We start from the raw sequence: 24,561 nt of genomic DNA on the forward strand, positions 1-24,561 counted from the left end.
CTGCATCCACCTGGACCCGCGTTCTGCCGCAAGCTCTCCTGCGCTCTGAAAGAGATCGGTGCCGAAAAGTAGGTATTGGGGTCATTTCCGGCAGGGCCGTGTACCTTGCCAATGTAATCTGAATGTACACTGTACACGTGCTCTCTACTGAGCCACACCTAACCCGCTTCACCTCTCTCTTTCTAGCAACTCAAAGGACAAAATGGACAAGACGACACAAGCACCAAAGAAACTGCAGGAAAAGGGAAGAAAAAGCCACGGCCAAAGGCTGCACACACCGCACACACCGCACCCCTGTACCGTGGGCTCGGGTTCGACACTTCTCCGCACAGGCTTAATCCCCCTTCAGGTGCCCGGTAAAAGGACCTCCCTGTAAATAAGGATCAAGGTCCATTCCTTGCCAACCAAAATGCTTTATGGGTCCCTTCCATAGCTGAGGCTGAGCGACCCCCCTTTAAAAAGGGTTGAGGTCTCTCTGGGTTTGAGCTCCTTAGGACCTAGCCTTTAAAATGCCCCATGCCGTTGACCTCTCCCTGTCAGAAGGGTGCAGGTCTCCCCTTTCTAATTCCTCTTGGGCCGTTGGCACTCGCTGGGCAACGAGACCACCCACTTCTGAGGGAACCGAGGTCTCTCCTTTACAGCGCTTTTCGCTCTGGCCCATTGGAACGCCCCTGGCTTAAGGACCACAATGTAAGGAGGGTTTTGGTCTCCTTTGCCATGCAAATTAAGCCACAGGTCACTTTGACACGCCCGGCAAAATGACCGCCCTGTAACCAGGGTGTAAGGTCTTATACCTCTCACGCTTAAGCTAGGGGAGCCTTTCTGTGCCTGTGGCTGAGCAACTCCCCCCGACCACACACCCCTTGAGAAGGGTTGAACTTCTGTTTCTCTTAGTCACAGTAAATTCCCACAGAATGATTTCTACTTGGCTTTTTTGAGATTTGAAGTGAAAGCTTACTTGGGACCTATCCCGGTCAGATGGAATATGGTGTGGCGAAGGGGCGGCTGTAAGGGGATGGCGGAGGCCGTGGAAAATTCGCCCCTTTTCTCAAAAAAGCCAAGAAATGGCCCAACCAAGCAAATGTCACAAAGTCTGGAAATGAACAGGTGAGGTGGGGGGCTCCTTTCAGACCCTCACTTCCGTCTAATCCTTCCTCAAGTCCTTTTGCCCTGCCCAATTTACACCGCTCAACCAACCACAACTTTCACCCTTTGTTTTCTTGTGCACAATAAAGAACACTGTCTGACTGATGAGTGTCTACTGTAGGGATTCGGACAGTTCCGTTAGTTGTGTCCGAATTCCAGGTCTTGTGTCTCTTTGGTGATAAAGAGAGGAGATTCCCCGGGCTACGTTCGAAGAGATTCATGTGGCGGTCCTTTCTGAAATGTGTTGATGTTGAGATGTTGTAGGTAGATGCGGTGGTATTCAGAGCCGGCACGTGGGTGCACCTAACCCTACTAACATGACCGCGTCACAAGTAAGAGGGGTCTTTTCTGGTAAAGGTTAGGGGGCACAAAGTTGTCATTTTCTTGGTGGGGTAGGAAGGTAAGTCGGGAAGGGTGTCGCTGAGGGACGGAGGATTGATTGGAAAGGGGACACTCAGCAGGATCCCTCCCTTACCTGTTCATTTCCAGATCTTTTCACATTGGGGACTCCCCCGGCCCCGCCTTGTGTAAAGGAGGAGTATTTTACTAAAGAAAGGGTGACCGCCCTGTAATCAGGGTTCAGGTCGCTTTCCCTTTTCTCCTCTCTGTATTGGCCCTCTTCACGCCAAGGTCCAAAGTGAGCTCCCTCTAACTAGGGGGTGGGTCTTTCCCTGCCTTTCACAAGGTAACACTGCCATTTGGAAGGTAGTTCTAGAAACCAGCCTCTTGAGAGGGTTCAGGGTTTGTCCTCCTAGCTGTCCCGTGCCCTCCTCACTCACGCACTCAGCCAAGCCAAAGCCCGCGTCCTCTGCATCCACCTGGACCCGCGTTCTGCCGCAAGCTCTCCTGCGCTCTGAAAGAGATCGGTGCCGAAAAGTAGGTATTGGGGTCATTTCCGGCAGGGCCGAGTACCTTGCCAATGTAATCTGAATGCACCTTGTACACGTGCTCTCTACTGAGCCACACCTAACCCGCTTCACCTCTCTCTTTCTAGCAACTCAAAGGACAAAATGGACAAGACAACACAAGCACCAAAGAAACTGCAGTAAAAGGGAAGAAAAAGCCACGGCAAAAGGCTGCACACACCGCACACACCGCACCCCTGTACCGAGGGCTCGGGTTCGACACTTCTCCGCACAGGCTTAATCCCCCTTCAGGTGCCCGGTAAAAGGACCTCCCTGTAAACAAGGATCAAGATCCATTCCTTGCCAACCAAAATGCTTTATGGGTCCCTTCCATAGCTGAGGCTGAGCGACCCCCCTTTAAAAAGGCTTGAGGTCTCTGTGGATTTGAGCTCCTTAGGACCTAGCCTTTAAAATGCCCCGTGCCGTTGACCTCTCCCTGTCAGAAGGGTGCAGGTCTCCCCTTTCTAATTCCTCTTGGGCCGTTGGCACTCGCTGGGCAACGAGACCACCCACTTCTGAGGGAACCGAGGTCTCTCCTTTACAGCGCTTTTCGCTCTGGCCCATTGGAACGCCCCTGGCTTAAGGACCACAATGTAAGGAGGGTTTTGGTCTCCTTTGCCATGCAAATTAAGCCACAGGTCACTTTGACATGCCCGGCAAAATGACTGCCCTGTAACCAGGGTGTAAGGTCTTATACCTCTCACGCTTAAGCTAGGGGAGCCTTTCTGTGCCTGTGGCTGAGCGACTCCCCCCGACCACACACCCCTTGAGAAGGGTTGAACTTCTGTTTCTCTTAGTCACAGTAAATTCCCACAGAATGATTTCTACTTGGCTTTTTTGAGATTTGAAGTGAAATCTTACTTGGGACCTAACCCGGTCAGATGGAACATGGTGTGGCGAAGGGGCGGCTGTAAGGGGATGGCGGAGGCCGTGGAAAATTCGCCCCTTTTCTCAAAAAAGCCAAGAAATGGCCCAACCAAGCAAATGTCACAAAGTCTGGAAATGAACAGGTGAGGTGGGGGGCTCCTTTCAGACCCTCACTTCCGTCTAATCCTTCCTCAAGTCCTTTTGCCCTGCCCAATTTACACCGCTCAACCAACCACAACTTTCACCCTTTCTTTTCTTGTGCACAATAAAGAACACTGTCGGACTGATGAGTGTCTACTGTAGGGATTCGGACAGTTCCGTTAGTTGTGTCCGAATTCCAGGCCTTGTGTCTCTTTGGTGATAAAGAGAGGAGATTCCTCGGGCTACGTTCGAAGAGATTCATGTGGCGGTCCTTTCTGAAATGTGTTGATGTTGAGATGTTGTAGGTAGATGCGGTGGTATTCAGAGCCGGCACGTGGGTGCACCTAACCCTACTAACAGGACCGCGTCACAAGTAAGAGGGGTCTTTTCTGGTAAAGGTTAGGGGGCACAAAGTTGTCATTTTCTTGGTGGGGTAGGAAGGTAAGTCGGGAAGGGTGTCGCTGAGGGACGGTGGATTGATTGGAAAGGGGACACTCAGCAGGATCCCTCCCTTACCTGTTCATTTCCAGATCTTTTCACATTGGGGACTCCGCCCGCCCCGCCTTGTGTAAAGGAGGAGTATTTTACTAAAGAAAGGGTGACCGCCCTGTAATCAGGGTTCAGGTCGCTTTCCCTTTTCTCCTCTCTGTATTGGCCCTCTTCACGCCAAGGTCCAAAGTGAGCTCCCTCTAACTAGGGGGTGGGTCTTTCCCTGCCTTTCACAAGGTAACACTGCCATTTGGAAGGTAGTTCTAGAAACCAGCCTCTTGAGAGGGTTCAGGGTTTGTCCTCCTAGCTGTCCCGTGCCCTCCTCACTCACGCACTCAGCCAAGCCAAAGCCCGCGTCCTCTGCATCCACCTGGACCCGCGTTCTGCCGCAAGCTCTCCTGCGCTCTGAAAGAGATCGGTGCCGAAATGTAGGTATTGGGGTCATTTCCGGCAGGGCCGAGTACCTTGCCAATGTAATCTGAATGCACCTTGTACACGTGCTCTCTACTGAGCCACACCTAACCCGCTTCACCTCTCTCTTTCTAGCAACTCAAAGGACAAAATGGACAAGACAACACAAGCACCAAAGAAACTGCAGTAAAAGGGAAGAAAAAGCCACGGCAAAAGGCTGCACACACCGCACACACCGCACCCCTGTACCGAGGGCTCGGGTTCGACACTTCTCCGCACAGGCTTAATCCCCCTTCAGGTGCCCGGTAAAAGGACCTCCCTGTAAACAAGGATCAAGATCCATTCCTTGCCAACCAAAATGCTTTATGGGTCCCTTCCATAGCTGAGGCTGAGCGACCCCCCTTTAAAAAGGGTTGAGGTCTCTGTGGATTTGAGCTCCTTAGGACCTAGCCTTTAAAATGCCCCGTGCCGTTGACCTCTCCCTGTCAGAAGGGTGCAGGTCTCCCCTTTCTAACTCCTCTTGGGCCGTTGGCACTCGCTGGGCAACGAGACCACCCACTTCTGAGGGAACGGAGGTCTCTCCTTTGCAGCGCTTTTCGGTCTGACCCATTGGAACGCCCCTGGCTTAAGGACCACCCTGTAAGGAGGGTTTCGGTCTCCTTTGCCATGCAAATTAAGCCACAGGTCACTTTGACACGCCCGGCAAAATGACTGCCCTGTAACCAGGGTGTAAGGTCTTATACCTCTCACGCTTAAGCGAGGGGAGCCTTTCTGTGCCTGTGGCTGAGCGACTCCCCCCGACCCCCCACCCCTTGAGAAGGGTTGAACTTCTGTTTCTCTTAGTCACAGTAAATTCCCACAGAATGATTTCTTCTTGGCGTTTTTGAGATTTGAAGTGAAATCTTACTTGGGACCTATCCCGGTCAGATGGAACATGGTGTGGCGAAGGGGCGGCTGTAAGGGGATGGCGGAGGCCGTGGAAAATTCGCCCCTTTTCTCAAAAAAGCCAAGAAATGGCAAAACCAAGCAAATGTCACAAAGTCTGGAAATGAACAGGTGAGGTGCGGGGCTCCTTGCAGACCCTCACTTCCGTCTAATCCTTCCTCAAGTCCTTTTGCCCTGCCCAATTTACACCGCTCAACCAACCACAACTTTCACCCTTTGTTTTCTTGTGCACAAGAAAGAACACTGTCGGACTGATGAGTGTCTACTGTAGGGATTCGGACAGTTCCGTTAGTTGTGTCCGTATTCCAGGCCTTGTGTCTCTTTGGTGATAAAGAGAGGAGATTCATGTGGCGGTCCTTTCTGAAATGTGTTGATGTTGAGATGTTGTAGGTAGATGCGGTGGTATTCAGAGCCGGCACGTGGGTGCACCTAACCCTACTAACAGGACCGCGTCACAAGTAAGAGGGGTCTTTTCTGGTAAAGGTTAGGGGGCACAAAGTTGTCATTTTCTTGGTGGGGTAGGAAGGTAAGTCGGGAAGGGTGTCGCTGAGGGACGGAGGATTGATTGGAAAGGGGACACTCAGCAGGATCCCTCCCTTACCTGTTCATTTCCAGATCTTTTCACATTGGGGACTCCCCCGGCCCCGCCTTGTGTAAAGGAGGAGTATTTTACTAAAGAAAGGGTGACCGCCCTGTAATCAGGGTTCAGGTCGCTTTCCCTTTTCTCCTCTCTGTATTGGCCCTCTTCACGCCAAGGTCCAAAGTGAGCTCCCTCTAACTAGGGGGTGGGTCTTTCCCTGCCTTTCACAAGGTAACACTGCCATTTGGAAGGTAGTTCTAGAAACCAGCCTCTTGAGAGGGTTCAGGGTTTGTCCTCCTAGCTGTCCCGTGCCCTCCTCACTCACGCACTCAGCCAAGCCAAAGCCCGCGTCCTCTGCATCCACCTGGACCCGCGTTCTGCCGCAAGCTCTCCTGCGCTCTGAAAGAGATCGGTGCCGAAAAGTAGGTATTGGGGTCATTTCCGGCAGGGCCGAGTACCTTGCCAATGTAATCTGAATGCACCTTGTACACGTGCTCTCTACTGAGCCACACCTAACCCGCTTCACCTCTCTCTTTCTAGCAACTCAAAGGACAAAATGGACAAGACAACACAAGCACCAAAGAAACTGCAGTAAAAGGGAAGAAAAAGCCACGGCAAAAGGCTGCACACACCGCACACACCGCACCCCTGTACCGAGGGCTCGGGTTCGACACTTCTCCGCACAGGCTTAATCCCCCTTCAGGTGCCCGGTAAAAGGACCTCCCTGTAAACAAGGATCAAGATCCATTCCTTGCCAACCAAAATGCTTTATGGGTCCCTTCCATAGCTGAGGCTGAGCGACCCCCCTTTAAAAAGGCTTGAGGTCTCTGTGGATTTGAGCTCCTTAGGACCTAGCCTTTAAAATGCCCCGTGCCGTTGACCTCTCCGTCAGAAGGGTGCAGGTCTCCCCTTTCTAACTCCTCTTGGGCCGTTGGCACTCGCTGGGCAACGAGACCACCCACTTCTGAGGGAACGGAGGTCTCTCCTTTGCAGCGCTTTTCGGTCTGACCCATTGGAACGCCCCTGGCTTAAGGACCACCCTGTAAGGAGGGTTTCGGTCTCCTTTGCCATGCAAATTAAGCCACAGGTCACTTTGACACGCCCGGCAAAATGACCGCCCTGTAACCAGGGTGTAAGGTCTTATACCTCTCACGCTTAAGCTAGGGGAGCCTTTCTGTGCCTGTGGCTGAGCGACTCCCCCCGACCACACACCCCTTGAGAAGGGTTGAACTTCTGTTTCTCTTAGTCACAGTAAATTCCCACAGAATGATTTCTACTTGGCTTTTTTGAGATTTGAAGTGAAAGCTTACTTGGGACCTATCCCGGTCAGATGGAATATGGTGTGGCGAAGGGGCGGCTGTAAGGGGATGGCGGAGGCCGTGGAAAATTCGCCCCTTTTCTCAAAAAAGCCAAGAAATGGCCCAACCAAGCAAATGTCACAAAGTCTGGAAATGAACAGGTGAGGTGGGGGGCTCCTTTCAGACCCTCACTTCCGTGTAATCCTTCCTCAAGTCCTTTTGCCCTGCCCAATTTACACCGCTCAACCAACCACAACTTTCACCCTTTGTTTTCTTGTGCACAAGAAAGAACACTGTCGGACTGATGAGTGTCTACTGTAGGGATTCGGACAGTTCCGTTAGTTGTGTCCGTATTCCAGGCCTTGTGTCTCTTTGGTGATAAAGAGAGGAGATTCATGTGGCGGTCCTTTCTGAAATGTGTTGATGTTGAGATGTTGTAGGTAGATGCGGTGGTTTTCAGAGCCGGCACGTGGGTGCACCTAACCCTACTAACAGGACCGCGTCACAAGTAAGAGGGGTCTTTTCTGGTAAAGGTTAGGGGGCACAAAGTTGTCATTTTCTTGGTGGGGTAGGAAGGTAAGTCGGGAAGGGTGTCGCTGAGGGACGGAGGATTGATTGGAAAGGGGACACTCAGCAGGATCCCTCCCTTACCTGTTCATTTCCAGATCTTTTCACATTGGGGACTCCGCCCACCCCGCCTTGTGTAAAGGAGGAGTATTTTACTAAAGAAAGGGTGACCGCCCTGTAATCAGGGTTCAGGTCGCTTTCCCTTTTCTCCTCTCTGCATTGGCCCTCTTCACGCCAAGGTCCAAAGTGAGCTCCCTCTAACTAGGGGGTGGGTCTTTCCCTGCCTTTCACAAGGTAACACTGCCATTTGGAAGGTAGTTCTAGAAACCAGCCTCTTGAGAGGGTTCAGGGTTTGTCCTACTAGCTGTCCCGCGCCCTCCTCACTCACTCACGCACTCAGCCAAGTCAAAGCCCGCGTCCTCTGCATCCACCTGGACCCGCGTTCTGCCGCAAGCTCTCCTGCGCTCTGAAAGAGATCGGTGCCGAAAAGTAGGTATTGGGGTCATTTCCGGCAGGGCCGTGTACCTTGCCAATGTAATCTGAATGTACACTGTACACGTTCTCTCTACTGAGCCACACCTAACCCGCTTCACCTCTCTCTTTCTAGCAACTCAAAGGACAAAATGGACAAGACGACACAAGCACCGAAGAAACTGCAGGAAAAGGGAAGAAAAAGCCACGGCCAAAGGCTGCACACACCGCACACACCGCACCCCTGTACCGTGGGCTCGGGTTCGACACTTCTCCGCACAGGCTTAATCCCCCTTCAGGTGCCCGGTAAAAGGACCTCCCTGTAAATAAGGATCAAGGTCCATTCCTTGCCAACCAAAATGCTTTATGGGTCCCTTCCATAGCTGAGGCTGAGCGACCCCCCTTTAAAAAGGGTTGAGGTCTCTCTGGGTTTGAGCTCCTTAGGACCTAGCCTTTAAAATGCCCCATGCCGTTGACCTCTCCCTGTCAGAAGGGTGCAGGTCTCCCCTTTCTAATTCCTCTTGGGCCGTTGGCACTCGCTGGGCAACGAGACCACCCACTTCTGAGGGAACCGAGGTCTCTCCTTTACAGCGCTTTTCGCTCTGGCCCATTGGAACGCCCCTGGCTTAAGGACCACCCTGTAAGGAGGGTTTTGGTCTCCTTTGCCATGCAAATTAAGCCACAGGTCACTTTGACACGCCCGGCAAAATGACCGCCCTGTAACCAGGGTGTAAGGTCTTATACCTCTCACGCTTAAGCTAGGGGAGCCTTTCTGTGCCTGTGGCTGAGCGACTCCCCCCGACCACACACCCCTTGAGAAGGGTTGAACTTCTGTTTCTCTTAGTCACAGTAAATTCCCACAGAATGATTTCTACTTGGCTTTTTTGAGATTTGAAGTGAAAGCTTACTTGGGACCTATCCCGGTCAGATGGAATATGGTGTGGCGAAGGGGCGGCTGTAAGGGGATGGCGGAGGCCGTGGAAAATTCGCTCCTTTTCTCAAAAAAGCCAAGAAATGGCCCAACCAAGCAAATGTCACAAAGTCTGGAAATGAACAGGTGAGGTGGGGGGCTCCTTTCAGACCCTCACTTCCGTCTAATCCTTCCTCAAGTCCTTTTGCCCTGCCCAATTTACACCGCTCAACCAACCACAACTTTCACCCTTTGTTTTCTTGTGCACAATAAAGAACACTGTCTGACTGATGAGTGTCTACTGTAGGGATTCGGACAGTTCCGTTAGTTGTATCCGAATTCCAGGTCTTGTGTCTCTTTGGTGATAAAGAGAGGAGATTCCCCGGGCTACGTTCGAAGAGATTCATGTGGAGGTCCTTTCTGAAATGTGTGGATGTTAAGATGTTGTAGGTAGATGCGGTGGTATTCAGAGCCGGCACGTGGGTGCACCTAACCCTACTAACAGGACCGCGTCACAAGTAAGAGGGGTCTTTTCTGGTAAAGGTTAGGGGGCACAAAGTTGTCATTTTCTTGGTGGGGTAGGAAGGTAAGTCGGGAAGGGTGTCGCTGAGGGACAGAGGATTGATTGGAAAGGAGACACTCAGCAGGATCCCTCCCTTACCTGTTCATTTCCAGATCTTTTCACATTGGGGACTCCCCCCCCGCCCCATTGTGTACAGGAGGAGTATTTTACTAAAGAAAGGGTGACCGCCCTGTAATCAGGGTTCAGGTCGCTTTCCCTTTTCTCCTCTCTGTATTGGCCCTCTTCACGCCAAGGTCCAAAGTGAGCTCCCTCTAACTAGGGGGTGGGTCTTTCCCTGCCTTTCACAAGGTAACACTGCCATTTGGAAGGTAGTTCTAGAAACCAGCCTCTTGAGAGGGTTCAGGGTTTGTCCTCCTAGCTGTCCCGTGCCCTCCTCACTCACTCACGCACTCAGCCAAGCCAAAGCCCGCGTCCTCTGCATCCACCTGGACCCGCGTTCTGCCGCAAGCTCTCCTGCGCTCTGAAAGAGATCGGTGCCGAAAAGTAGGTATTGGGGTCATTTCCGGCAGGGCCGAGTACCTTGCCAATGTAATCTGAATGCACCTTGTACACGTGCTCTCTACTGAGCCACACCTAACCCGCTTCACCTCTCTCTTTCTAGCAACTCAAAGGACAAAATGGACAAGACAACACAAGCACCAAAGAAACTGCAGTAAAAGGGAAGAAAAAGCCACGGCAAAAGGCTGCACACACCGCACACACCGCACCCCTGTACCGAGGGCTCGGGTTCGACACTTCTCCGCACAGGCTTAATCCCCCTTCAGGTGCCCGGTAAAAGGACCTCCCTGTAAACAAGGATCAAGATCCATTCCTTGCCAACCAAAATGCTTTATGGGTCCCTTCCATAGCTGAGGCTGAGCGACCCCCCTTTAAAAAGGCTTGAGGTCTCTGTGGATTTGAGCTCCTTAGGACCTAGCCTTTAAAATGCCCCGTGCCGTTGACCTCTCCCTGTCAGAAGGGTGCAGGTCTCCCCTTTCTAACTCCTCTTGGGCCGTTGGCACTCGCTGGGCAACGAGACCACCCACTTCTGAGGGAACGGAGGTCTCTCCTTTGCAGCGCTTTTCGGTCTGACCCATTGGAACGCCCCTGGCTTAAGGACCACCCTGTAAGGAGGGTTTCGGTCTCCTTTGCCATGCAAATTAAGCCACAGGTCACTTTGACACGCCCGGCAAAATGACTGCCCTGTAACCAGGGTGTAAGGTCTTATACCTCTCACGCTTAAGCGAGGGGAGCCTTTCTGTGCCTGTGGCTGAGCGACTCCCCCCGACCACACACCCCTTGAGAAGGGTTGAACTTCTGTTTCTCTTAGTCACAGTAAATTCCCACAGAATGATTTCTTCTTGGCGTTTTTGAGATTTGAAGTGAAATCTTACTTGGGACCTATCCCGGTCAGATGGAACATGGTGTGGCGAAGGGGCGGCTGTAAGGGGATGGCGGAGGCCGTGGAAAATTCGCCCCTTTTCTCAAAAAAGCCAAGAAATGGCAAAACCAAGCAAATGTCACAAAGTCTGGAAATGAACAGGTGAGGTGCGGGGCTCCTTGCAGACCCTCACTTCCGTGTAATCCTTCCTCAAGTCCTTTTGCCCTGCCCAATTTACACCGCTCAACCAACCACAACTTTCACCCTTTGTTTTCTTGTGCACAAGAAAGAACACTGTCGGACTGATGAGTGTCTACTGTAGGGATTCGGACAGTTCCGTTAGTTGTGTCCGTATTCCAGGCCTTGTGTCTCTTTGGTGATAAAGAGAGGAGATTCATGTGGCGGTCCTTTCTGAAATGTGTTGATGTTGAGATGTTGTAGGTAGATGCGGTGGTATTCAGAGCCGGCACGTGGGTGCACCTAACCCTACTAACAGGACCGCGTCACAAGTAAGAGGGGTCTTTTCTGGTAAAGGTTAGGGGGCACAAAGTTGTCATTTTCTTGGTGGGGTAGGAAGGTAAGTCGGGAAGGGTGTCGCTGAGGGACGGTGGATTGATTGGAAAGGGGACACTCAGCAGGATCCCTCCCTTACCTGTTCATTTCCAGATCTTTTCACATTGGGGACTCCGCCCGCCCCGCCTTGTGTAAAGGAGGAGTATTTTACTAAAGAAAGGGTGACCGCCCTGTAATCAGGGTTCAGGTCGCTTTCCCTTTTCTCCTCTCTGTATTGGCCCTCTTCACGCCAAGGTCCAAAGTGAGCTCCCTCTAACTAGGGGGTGGGTCTTTCCCTGCCTTTCACAAGGTAACACTGCCATTTGGAAGGTAGTTCTAGAAACCAGCCTCTTGAGAGGGTTCAGGGTTTGTCCTCCTAGCTGTCCCGTGCCCTCCTCACTCACGCACTCAGCCAAGCCAAAGCCCGCGTCCTCTGCATCCACCTGGACCCGCGTTCTGCCGCAAGCTCTCCTGCGCTCTGAAAGAGATCGGTGCCGAAAAGTAGGTATTGGGGTCATTTCCGGCAGGGCCGAGTACCTTGCCAATGTAATCTGAATGCACCTTGTACACGTGCTCTCTACTGAGCCACACCTAACCCGCTTCACCTCTCTCTTTCTAGCAACTCAAAGGACAAAATGGACAAGACAACACAAGCACCAAAAAAACTGCAGTAAAAGGGAAGAAAAAGCCACGGCAAAAGGCTGCACACACCGCACACACCGCACCCCTGTACCGAGGGCTCGGGTTCGACACTTCTCCGCACAGGCTTAATCCCCCTTCAGGTGCCCGGTAAAAGGACCTCCCTGTAAACAAGGATCAAGATCCATTCCTTGCCAACCAAAATGCTTTATGGGTCCCTTCCATAGCTGAGGCTGAGCGACCCCCCTTTAAAAAGGCTTGAGGTCTCTGTGGATTTGAGCTCCTTAGGACCTAGCCTTTAAAATGCCCCGTGCCGTTGACCTCTCCCTGTCAGAAGGGTGCAGGTCTCCCCTTTCTAACTCCTCTTGGGCCGTTGGCACTCGCTGGGCAACGAGACCACCCACTTCTGAGGGAACGGAGGTCTCTCCTTTGCAGCGCTTTTCGGTCTGACCCATTGGAACGCCCCTGGCTTAAGGACCACCCTGTAAGGAGGGTTTCGGTCTCCTTTGCCATGCAAATTAAGCCACAGGTCACTTTGACACGCCCGGCAAAATGACTGCCCTGTAACCAGGGTGTAAGGTCTTATACCTCTCACGCTTAAGCGAGGGGAGCCTTTCTGTGCCTGTGGCTGAGCGACTCCCCCCGACCACACACCCCTTGAGAAGGGTTGAACTTCTGTTTCTCTTAGTCACAGTAAATTCCCACAGAATGATTTCTTCTTGGCGTTTTTGAGATTTGAAGTGAAATCTTACTTGGGACCTATCCCGGTCAGATGGAACATGGTGTGGCGAAGGGGCGGCTGTAAGGGGATGGCGGAGGCCGTGGAAAATTCGCCCCTTTTCTCAAAAAAGCCAAGAAATGGCAAAACCAAGCAAATGTCACAAAGTCTGGAAATGAACAGGTGAGGTGCGGGGCTCCTTGCAGACCCTCACTTCCGTGTAATCCTTCCTCAAGTCCTTTTGCCCTGCCCAATTTACACCGCTCAACCAACCACAACTTTCACCCTTTGTTTTCTTGTGCACAAGAAAGAACACTGTCGGACTGATGAGTGTCTACTGTAGGGATTCGGACAGTTCCGTTAGTTGTGTCCGTATTCCAGGCCTTGTGTCTCTTTGGTGATAAAGAGAGGAGATTCATGTGGCGGTCCTTTCTGAAATGTGTTGATGTTGAGATGTTGTAGGTAGATGCGGTGGTTTTCAGAGCCGGCACGTGGGTGCACCTAACCCTACTAACAGGACCGCGTCACAAGTAAGAGGGGTCTTTTCTGGTAAAGGTTAGGGGGCACAAAGTTGTCATTTTCTTGGTGGGGTAGGAAGGTAAGTCGGGAAGGGTGTCGCTGAGGGACGGAGGATTGATTGGAAAGGGGACACTCAGCAGGATCCCTCCCTTACCTGTTCATTTCCAGATCTTTTCACATTGGGGACTCCGCCCACCCCGCCTTGTGTAAAGGAGGAGTATTTTACTAAAGAAAGGGTGACCGCCCTGTAATCAGGGTTCAGGTCGCTTTCCCTTTTCTCCTCTCTGCATTGGCCCTCTTCACGCCAAGGTCCAAAGTGAGCTCCCTCTAACTAGGGGGTGGGTCTTTCCCTGCCTTTCACAAGGTAACACTGCCATTTGGAAGGTAGTTCTAGAAACCAGCCTCTTGAGAGGGTTCAGGGTTTGTCCTACTAGCTGTCCCGCGCCCTCCTCACTCACTCACGCACTCAGCCAAGTCAAAGCCCGCGTCCTCTGCATCCACCTGGACCCGCGTTCTGCCGCAAGCTCTCCTGCGCTCTGAAAGAGATCGGTGCCGAAAAGTAGGTATTGGGGTCATTTCCGGCAGGGCCGTGTACCTTGCCAATGTAATCTGAATGTACACTGTACACGTTCTCTCTACTGAGCCACACCTAACCCGCTTCACCTCTCTCTTTCTAGCAACTCAAAGGACAAAATGGACAAGACGACACAAGCACCAAAGAAACTGCAGGAAAAGGGAAGAAAAAGCCACGGCCAAAGGCTGCACACACCGCACACACCGCACCCCTGTACCGTGGGCTCGGGTTCGACACTTCTCCGCACAGGCTTAATCCCCCTTCAGGTGCCCGGTAAAAGGACCTCCCTGTAAATAAGGATCAAGGTCCATTCCTTGCCAACCAAAATGCTTTATGGGTCCCTTCCATAGCTGAGGCTGAGCGACCCCCCTTTAAAAAGGGTTGAGGTCTCTGTGGGTTTGAGCTCCTTAGGACCTAGCCTTTAAAATGCCCCATGCCGTTGACCTCTCCCTGTCAGAAGGGTGCAGGTCTCCCCTTTCTAATTCCTCTTGGGCTGTTGGCACTCGCTGGGCAACGAGACCACCCACTTCTGAGGGAACCGAGGTCTCTCCTTTACAGCGCTTTTCGCTCTGGCCCATTGGAACGCCCCTGGCTTAAGGACCACCCTGTAAGGAGGGTTTTGGTCTCCTTTGCCATGCAAATTAAGCCACAGGTCACTTTGACACGCCCGGCAAAATGACTGCCCTGTAACCAGGGTGTAAGGTCTTATACCTCTCACGCTTAAGCTAGGGGAGCCTTTCTGTGCCTGTGGCTGAGCGACTCCCCCCGACCACACACCCCTTGAGAAGGGTTGAACTTCTGTTTCTCTTAGTCACAGTAAATTCCCACAGAATGATTTCTACTTGGCTTTTTTGAGATTTGAAGTGAAAGCTTACTTGGGACCTAACCCGGTCAGATGGAACATGGTGTGGCGAAGGGGCGGCTGTAAGGGGATGGCGGAGGCCGTGGAAAATTCGCCCCTTTTCTCAAAAAAGCCAAGAAATGGCCCAACCAAGCAAATGTCACAAAGTCTGGAAATGAACAGGTGAGGTGGGGGGCTCCTTTCAGACCCTCACTTCCGTCTAATCCTTCCTCAAGTCCTTTTGCCCTGCCCAATTTACACCGCTCAACCAACCACAACTTTCACCCTTTGTTTTCTTGTGCACAATAAAGAACACTGTCTGACTGATGAGTGTCTACTGTAGGGATTCGGACAGTTCCGTTAGTTGTGTCCGAATTCCAGGCCTTGTGTCTCTTTGGTGATAAAGAGAGGAGATTCCTCGGGCTACGTTCGAAGAGATTCATGTGGCGGTCCTTTCTGAAATGTGTTGATGTTGAGATGTTGTAGGTAGATGCGGTGGTATTCAGAGCCGGCACGTGGGTGCACCTAACCCTACTAACAGGACCGCGTCACAAGTAAGAGGGGTCTTTTCTGGTAAAGGTTAGGGGGCACAAAGTTGTCATTTTCTTGGTGGGGTAGGAAGGTAAGTCGGGAAGGGTGTCGCTGAGGGACGGTGGATTGATTGGAAAGGGGACACTCAGCAGGATCCCTCCCTTACCTGTTCATTTCCAGATCTTTTCACATTGGGGACTCCGCCCGCCCCGCCTTGTGTAAAGGAGGAGTATTTTACTAAAGAAAGGGTGACCGCCCTGTAATCAGGGTTCAGGTCGCTTTCCCTTTTCTCCTCTCTGTATTGGCCCTCTTCACGCCAAGGTCCAAAGTGAGCTCCCTCTAACTAGGGGGTGGGTCTTTCCCTGCCTTTCACAAGGTAACACTGCCATTTGGAAGGTAGTTCTAGAAACCAGCCTCTTGAGAGGGTTCAGGGTTTGTCCTCCTAGCTGTCCCGTGCCCTCCTCACTCACGCACTCAGCCAAGCCAAAGCCCGCGTCCTCTGCATCCACCTGGACCCGCGTTCTGCCGCAAGCTCTCCTGCGCTCTGAAAGAGATCGGTGCCGAAAAGTAGGTATTGGGGTCATTTCCGGCAGGGCCGAGTACCTTGCCAATGTAATCTGAATGCACCTTGTACACGTGCTCTCTACTGAGCCACACCTAACCCGCTTCACCTCTCTCTTTCTAGCAACTCAAAGGACAAAATGGACAAGACAACACAAGCACCAAAGAAACTGCAGTAAAAGGGAAGAAAAAGCCACGGCAAAAGGCTGCACACACCGCACACACCGCACCCCTGTACCGAGGGCTCGGGTTCGACACTTCTCCGCACAGGCTTAATCCCCCTTCAGGTGCCCGGTAAAAGGACCTCCCTGTAAACAAGGATCAAGATCCATTCCTTGCCAACCAAAATGCTTTATGGGTCCCTTCCATAGCTGAGGCTGAGCGACCCCCCTTTAAAAAGGCTTGAGGTCTCTGTGGATTTGAGCTCCTTAGGACCTAGCCTTTAAAATGCCCCGTGCCGTTGACCTCTCCCTGTCAGAAGGGTGCAGGTCTCCCCTTTCTAACTCCTCTTGGGCCGTTGGCACTCGCTGGGCAACGAGACCACCCACTTCTGAGGGAACGGAGGTCTCTCCTTTGCAGCGCTTTTCGGTCTGACCCATTGGAACGCCCCTGGCTTAAGGACCACCCTGTAAGGAGGGTTTCGGTCTCCTTTGCCATGCAAATTAAGCCACAGGTCACTTTGACACGCCCGGCAAAATGACTGCCCTGTAACCAGGGTGTAAGGTCTTATACCTCTCACGCTTAAGCGAGGGGAGCCTTTCTGTGCCTGTGGCTGAGCGACTCCCCCCGACCACACACCCCTTGAGAAGGGTTGAACTTCTGTTTCTCTTAGTCACAGTAAATTCCCACAGAATGATTTCTTCTTGGCGTTTTTGAGATTTGAAGTGAAATCTTACTTGGGACCTATCCCGGTCAGATGGAACATGGTGTGGCGAAGGGGCGGCTGTAAGGGGATGGCGGAGGCCGTGGAAAATTCGCCCCTTTTCTCAAAAAAGCCAAGAAATGGCAAAACCAAGCAAATGTCACAAAGTCTGGAAATGAACAGGTGAGGTGCGGGGCTCCTTGCAGACCCTCACTTCCGTCTAATCCTTCCTCAAGTCCTTTTGCCCTGCCCAATTTACACCGCTCAACCAACCACAACTTTCACCCTTTGTTTTCTTGTGCACAAGAAAGAACACTGTCTGACTGATGAGTGTCTACTGTAGGGATTCGGACAGTTCCGTTAGTTGTGTCCGTATTCCAGGCCTTGTGTCTCTTTGGTGATAAAGAGAGGAGATTCATGTGGCGGTCCTTTCTGAAATGTGTTGATGTTGAGATGTTGTAGGTAGATGCGGTGGTATTCAGAGCCGGCACGTGGGTGCACCTAACCCTACTAACAGGACCGCGTCACAAGTAAGAGGGGTCTTTTCTGGTAAAGGTTAGGGGGCACAAAGTTGTCATTTTCTTGGTGGGGTAGGAAGGTAAGTCGGGAAGGGTGTCGCTGAGGGACGGTGGATTGATTGGAAAGGGGACACTCAGCAGGATCCCTCCCTTACCTGTTCATTTCCAGATCTTTTCACATTGGGAACTCCGCCCGCCCCGCCTTGTGTAAAGGAGGAGTATTTAACTAAAGAAAGGGTGACCGCCCTGTAATCAGGGTTCAGGTCGCTTTCCCTTTTCTCCTCTCTGCATTGGCCCTCTTCACGCCAAGGTCCAAAGTGAGCTCCCTCTAACTAGGGGGTGGGTCTTTCCCTGCCTTTCACAAGGTAACACTGCCATTTGGAAGGTAGTTCTAGAAACCAGCCTCTTGAGAGGGTTCAGGGTTTGTCCTACTAGCTGTCCCGCGCCCTCCTCACTCACTCACGCACTCAGCCAAGTCAAAGCCCGCGTCCTCTGCATCCACCTGGACCCGCGTTCTGCCGCAAGCTCTCCTGCGCTCTGAAAGAGATCGGTGCCGAAAAGTAGGTATTGAGGTCATTTCCGGCAGGGCCGTGTACCTTGCCAATGTAATCTGAATGTACACTGTACACGTGCTCTCTACTGAGCCACACCTAACCCGCTTCACCTCTCTCTTTCTAGCAACTCAAAGGACAAAATGGACAAGACGACACAAGCACCAAAGAAACTGCAGGAAAAGGGAAGAAAAAGCCACGGCCAAAGGCTGCACACACCGCACACACCGCACCCCTGTACCGAGGGCTCGGGTTCGACACTTCTCCGCACAGGCTTAATCCCCCTTCAGGTGCCCGGTAAAAGGACCTCCCTGTAAATAAGGATCAAGGTCCATTCCTTGCCAACCAAAATGCTTTATGGGTCCCTTCCATAGCTGAGGCTGAGCGACCCCCCTTTAAAAAGGGTTGAGGTCTCTCTGGGTTTGAGCTCCTTAGGACCTAGCCTTTAAAATGCCCCATGCCGTTGACCTCTCCCTGTCAGAAGGGTGCAGGTCTCCCCTTTCTAATTCCTCTTGGGCCGTTGGCACTCGCTGGGCAACGAGACCACCCACTTCTGAGGGAACCGAGGTCTCTCCTTTACAGCGCTTTTCGCTCTGGCCCATTGGAACGCCCCTGGCTTAAGGACCACCCTGTAAGGAGGGTTTCGGTCTCCTTTGCCATGCAAATTAAGCCACAGGTCACTTTGACACGCCCGGCAAAATGACCGCCCTGTAACCAGGGTGTAAGGTCTTATACCTCTCACGCTTAAGCGAGGGGAGCCTTTCTGTGCCTGTGGCTGAGCGACTCCCCCCGACCACACATCCCTTGAGAAGGGTTGAACTTCTGTTTCTCTTAGTCACAGTAAATTCCCACAGAATGATTTCTACTTGGCTTTTTTGAGATTTGAAGTGAAAGCTTACTTGGGACCTATCCCGGTCAGATGGAATATGGTGTGGCGAAGGGGCGGCTGTAAGGGGATGGCGGAGGCCGTGGAAAATTCGCCCCTTTTCTCAAAAAAGCCAAGAAATGGCCCAACCAAGCAAATGTCACAAAGTCTGGAAATGAACAGGTGAGGTGGGGGGCTCCTTTCAGACCCTCACTTCCGTCTAATCCTTCCTCAAGTCCTTTTGCCCTGCCCAATTTACACCGCTCAACCAACCACAACTTTCACCCTTTGTTTTCTTGTGCACAATAAAGAACACTGTCTGACTGATGAGTGTCTACTGTAGGGATTCGGACAGTTCCGTTAGTTGTGTCCGAATTCCAGGTCTTGTGTCTCTTTGGTGATAAAGAGAGGAGATTCCCCGGGCTACGTTCGAAGAGATTCATGTGGCGGTCCTTTCTGAAATGTGTTGATGTTGAGATGTTGTAGGTAGATGCGGTGGTATTCAGAGCCGGCACGTGGGTGCACCTAACCCTACTAACAGGACCGCGTCACAAGTAAGAGGGGTCTTTTCTGGTAAAGGTTAGGGGGCACAAAGTTGTCATTTTCTTGGTGGGGTAGGAAGGTAAGTCGGGAAGGGTGTCGCTGAGGGACGGAGGATTGATTGGAAAGGGGACACTCAGCAGGATCCCTCCCTTACCTGTTCATTTCCAGATCTTTTCACATTGGGGACTCCCCCGGCCCCGCCTTGTGTAAAGGAGGAGTATTTTACTAAAGAAAGGGTGACCGCCCTGTAATCAGGGTTCAGGTCGCTTTCCCTTTTCTCCTCTCTGCATTGGCCCTCTTCACGCCAAGGTCCAAAGTGAGCTCCCTCTAACTAGGGGGTGGGTCTTTCCCTGCCTTTCACAAGGTAACACTGCCATTTGGAAGGTAGTTCTAGAAACCAGCCTCTTGAGAGGGTTCAGGGTTTGTCCTCCTAGCTGTCCCGTGCCCTCCTCACTCACTCACGCACTCAGCCAAGCCAAAGCCCGCGTCCTCTGCATCCACCTGGACCCGCGTTCTGCCGCAAGCTCTCCTGCGCTCTGAAAGAGATCGGTGCCGAAAAGTAGGTATTGGGGTCATTTCCGGCAGGGCCGAGTACCTTGCCAATGTAATCTGAATGCACCTTGTACACGTGCTCTCTACTGAGCCACACCTAACCCGCTTCACCTCTCTCTTTCTAGCAACTCAAAGGACAAAATGGACAAGACAACACAAGCACCAAAGAAACTGCAGTAAAAGGGAAGAAAAAGCCACGGCAAAAGGCTGCACACAGCGCACACACCGCACCCCTGTACCGAGGGCTCGGGTTCGACACTTCTCCGCACAGGCTTAATCCCCCTTCAGGTGCCCGGTAAAAGGACCTCCCTGTAAACAAGGATCAAGATCCATTCCTTGCCAACCAAAATGCTTTATGGGTCCCTTCCATAGCTGAGGCTGAGCGACCCCCCTTTAAAAAGGCTTGAGGTCTCTGTGGATTTGAGCTCCTTAGGACCTAGCCTTTAAAATGCCCCGTGCCGTTGACCTCTCCCTGTCAGAAGGGTGCAGGTCTCCCCTTTCTAACTCCTCTTGGGCTGTTGGCACTCGCTGGGCAACGAGACCACCCACTTCTGAGGGAACGGAGGTCTCTCCTTTGCAGCGCTTTTCGGTCTGACCCATTGGAACGCCCCTGGCTTAAGGACCACCCTGTAAGGAGGGTTTCGGTCTCCTTTGCCATGCAAATTAAGCCACAGGTCACTTTGACACGCCCGGCAAAATGACTGCCCTGTAACCAGGGTGTAAGGTCTTATACCTCTCACGCTTAAGCGAGGGGAGCCTTTCTGTGCCTGTGGCTGAGCGACTCCCCCTGACCCCCCACCCCTTGAGAAGGGTTGAACTTCTGTTTCTCTTAGTCACAGTAAATTCCCACAGAATGATTTCTTCTTGGCGTTTTTGAGATTTGAAGTGAAATCTTACTTGGGACCTATCCCGGTCAGATGGAACATGGTGTGGCGAAGGGGCGGCTGTAAGGGGATGGCGGAGGCCGTGGAAAATTCGCCCCTTTTCTCAAAAAAGCCAAGAAATGGCAAAACCAAGCAAATGTCACAAAGTCTGGAAATGAACAGGTGAGGTGCGGGGCTCCTTGCAGACCCTCACTTCCGTCTAATCCTTCCTCAAGTCCTTTTGCCCTGCCCAATTTACACCGCTCAACCAACCACAACTTTCACCCTTTGTTTTCTTGTGCACAATAAAGAACACTGTCTGACTGATGAGTGTCTACTGTAGGGATTCGGACAGTTCCGTTAGTTGTGTCCGAATTCCAGGTCTTGTGTCTCTTTGGTGATAAAGAGAGGAGATTCCCCGGGCTACGTTCGAAGAGATTCATGTGGCGGTCCTTTCTGAAATGTGTTGATGTTGAGATGTTGTAGGTAGATGCGGTGGTATTCAGAGCCGGCACGTGGGTGCACCTAACCCTACTAACAGGACCGCGTCACAAGTAAGAGGGGTCTTTTCTGGTAAAGGTTAGGGGGCACAAAGTTGTCATTTTCTTGGTGGGGTAGGAAGGTAAGTCGGGAAGGGTGTCGCTGAGGGACGGTGGATTGATTGGAAAGGGGACACTCAGCAGGATCCCTCCCTTACCTGTTCATTTCCAGATCTTTTCACATTGGGGACTCCGCCCGCCCCACCTTGTGTAAAGGAGGAGTATTTAACTAAAGAAAGGCTGACCGCCCTGTAATCAGGGTTCAGGTCGCTTTCCCTTTTCTCCTCTCTGCATTGGCCCTCTTCACGCCAAGGTCCAAAGTGAGCTCCCTCTAACTAGGGGGTGGGTCTTTCCCTGCCTTTCACAAGGTAACACTGCCATTTGGAAGGTAGTTCTAGAAACCAGCCTCTTGAGAGGGTTCAGGGTTTGTCCTCCTAGCTGTCCCGTGCCCTCCTCACTCACGCACTCAGCCAAGCCAAAGCCCGCGTCCTCTGCATCCACCTGGACCCGCGTTCTGCCGCAAGCTCTCCTGCGCTCTGAAAGAGATCGGTGCCGAAAAGTAGGTATTGGGGTCATTTCCGGCAGGGCCGAGTACCTTGCCAATGTAATCTGAATGCACCTTGTACACGTGCTCTCTACTGAGCCACACCTAACCCGCTTCACCTCTCTCTTTCTAGCAACTCAAAGGACAAAATGGACAAGACAACACAAGCACCAAAGAAACTGCAGTAAAAGGGAAGAAAAAGCCACGGCAAAAGGCTGCACACACCGCACACACCGCACCCCTGTACCGAGGGCTCGGGTTCGACACTTCTCCGCACAGGCTTAATCCCCCTTCAGGTGCCCGGTAAAAGGACCTCCCTGTAAACAAGGATCAAGATCCATTCCTTGCCAACCAAAATGCTTTATGGGTCCCTTCCATAGCTGAGGCTGAGCGACCCCCCTTTAAAAAGGCTTGAGGTCTCTGTGGATTTGAGCTCCTTAGGACCTAGCCTTTAAAATGCCCCGTGCCGTTGACCTCTCCCTGTCAGAAGGGTGCAGGTCTCCCCTTTCTAACTCCTCTTGGGCTGTTGGCACTCGCTGGGCAACGAGACCACCCACTTCTGAGGGAACGGAGGTCTCTCCTTTGCAGCGCTTTTCGGTCTGACCCATTGGAACGCCCCTGGCTTAAGGACCACCCTGTAAGGAGGATTTCGGTCTCCTTTGCCATGCAAATTAAGCCACAGGTCACTTTGACACGCCCGGCAAAATGACTGCCCTGTAACCAGGGTGTAAGGTCTTATACCTCTCACGCTTAAGCGAGGGGAGCCTTTCTGTGCCTGTGGCTGAGCGACTCCCCCCGACCCCCCACCCCTTGAGAAGGGTTGAACTTCTGTTTCTCTTAGTCACAGTAAATTCCCACAGAATGATTTCTTCTTGGCGTTTTTGAGATTTGAAGTGAAATCTTACTTGGGACCTATCCCGGTCAGATGGAACATGGTGTGGCGAAGGGGCGGCTGTAAGGGGATGGCGGAGGCCGTGGAAAATTCGCCCCTTTTCTCAAAAAAGCCAAGAAATGGCAAAACCAAGCAAATGTCACAAAGTCTGGAAATGAACAGGTGAGGTGCGGGGCTCCTTGCAGACCCTCACTTCCGTCTAATCCTTCCTCAAGTCCTTTTGCCCTGCCCAATTTACACCGCTCAACCAACCACAACTTTCACCCTTTGTTTTCTTGTGCACAAGAAAGAACACTGTCGGACTGATGAGTGTCTACTGTAGGGATTCGGACAGTTCCGTTAGTTGTGTCCGTATTCCAGGCCTTGTGTCTCTTTGGTGATAAAGAGAGGAGATTCATGTGGCGGTCCTTTCTGAAATGTGTTGATGTTGAGATGTTGTAGGTAGATGCGGTGGTATTCAGAGCCGGCACGTGGGTGCACCTAACCCTACTAACAGGACCGCGTCACAAGTAAGAGGGGTCTTTTCTGGTAAAGGTTAGGGGGCACAAAGTTGTCATTTTCTTGGTGGGGTAGGAAGGTAAGTCGGGAAGGGTGTCGCTGAGGGACGGTGGATTGATTGGAAAGGGGACACTCAGCAGGATCCCTCCCTTACCTGTTCATTTCCAGATCTTTTCACATTGGGGACTCCGCCCGCCCCACCTTGTGTAAAGGAGGAGTATTTAACTAAAGAAAGGGTGACCGCCCTGTAATCAGGGTTCAGGTCGCTTTCCCTTTTCTCCTCTCTGCATTGGCCCTCTTCACGCCAAGGTCCAAAGTGAGCTCCCTCTAACTAGGGGGTGGGTCTTTCCCTGCCTTTCACAAGGTAACACTGCCATTTGGAAGGTAGTTCTAGAAACCAGCCTCTTGAGAGGGTTCAGGGTTTGTCCTACTAGCTGTCCCGTGCACTCCTCACTCACTCACGCACTCAGCCAAGTCAAAGCCCGCGTCCTCTGCATCCACCTGGACCCGCGTTCTGCCGCAAGCTCTCCTGCGCTCTGAAAGAGATCGGTGCCAAAAAGTAGGTATTGGGGTAATTTCCGGCAGGGCCGTGTACCTTGCCAATGTAATCTGAATGTACACTGTACACGTGCTCTCTACTGAGCCACACCTAACCCGCTTCACCTCTCTCTTTCTAGCAACTCAAAGGACAAAATGGACAAGACGACACAAGCACCAAAGAAACTGCAGGAAAAGGGAAGAAAAAGCCACGGCCAAAGGCTGCACACACCGCACACACCGCACCCCTGTACCGTGGGCTCGGGTTCGACACTTCTCCGCACAGGCTTAATCCCCCTTCAGGTGCCCGGTAAAAGGACCTCCCTGTAAATAAGGATCAAGGTCCATTCCTTGCCAACCAAAATGCTTTATGGGTCCCTTCCATAGCTGAGGCTGAGCGACCCCCCTTTAAAAAGGGTTGAGGTCTCTCTGGGTTTGAGCTCCTTAGGACCTAGCCTTTAAAATGCCCCATGCCGTTGACCTCTCCCTGTCAGAAGGGTGCAGGTCTCCCCTTTCTAATTCCTCTTGGGCCGTTGGCACTCGCTGGGCAACGAGACCACCCACTTCTGAGGGAACCGAGGTCTCTCCTTTACAGCGCTTTTCGCTCTGGCCCATTGGAACGCCCCTGGCTTAAGGACCACCCTGTAAGGAGGGTTTCGGTCTCCTTTGCCATGCAAATTAAGCCACAGGTCACTTTGACACGCCCGGCAAAATGACCGCCCTGTAACCAGGGTGTAAGGTCTTATACCTCTCACGCTTAAGCGAGGGGAGCCTTTCTGTGCCTGTGGCTGAGCGACTCCCCCCGACCACACATCCCTTGAGAAGGGTTGAACTTCTGTTTCTCTTAGTCACAGTAAATTCCCACAGAATGATTTCTACTTGGCTTTTTTGAGATTTGAAGTGAAAGCTTACTTGGGACCTATCCCGGTCAGATGGAATATGGTGTGGCGAAGGGGCGGCTGTAAGGGGATGGCGGAGGCCGTGGAAAATTCGCCCCTTTTCTCAAAAAAGCCAAGAAATGGCCCAACCAAGCAAATGTCACAAAGTCTGGAAATGAACAGGTGAGGTGGGGGGCTCCTTTCAGACCCTCACTTCCGTCTAATCCTTCCTCAAGTCCTTTTGCCCTGCCCAATTTACACCGCTCAACCAACCACAACTTTCACCCTTTGTTTTCTTGTGCACAATAAAG

This window comes from Emys orbicularis, chromosome 17 (genome assembly GCF_028017835.1).
Source record: "Emys orbicularis isolate rEmyOrb1 chromosome 17, rEmyOrb1.hap1, whole genome shotgun sequence".
In the NCBI taxonomy this organism is placed as follows: domain Eukaryota; kingdom Metazoa; phylum Chordata; order Testudines; family Emydidae; genus Emys; species Emys orbicularis.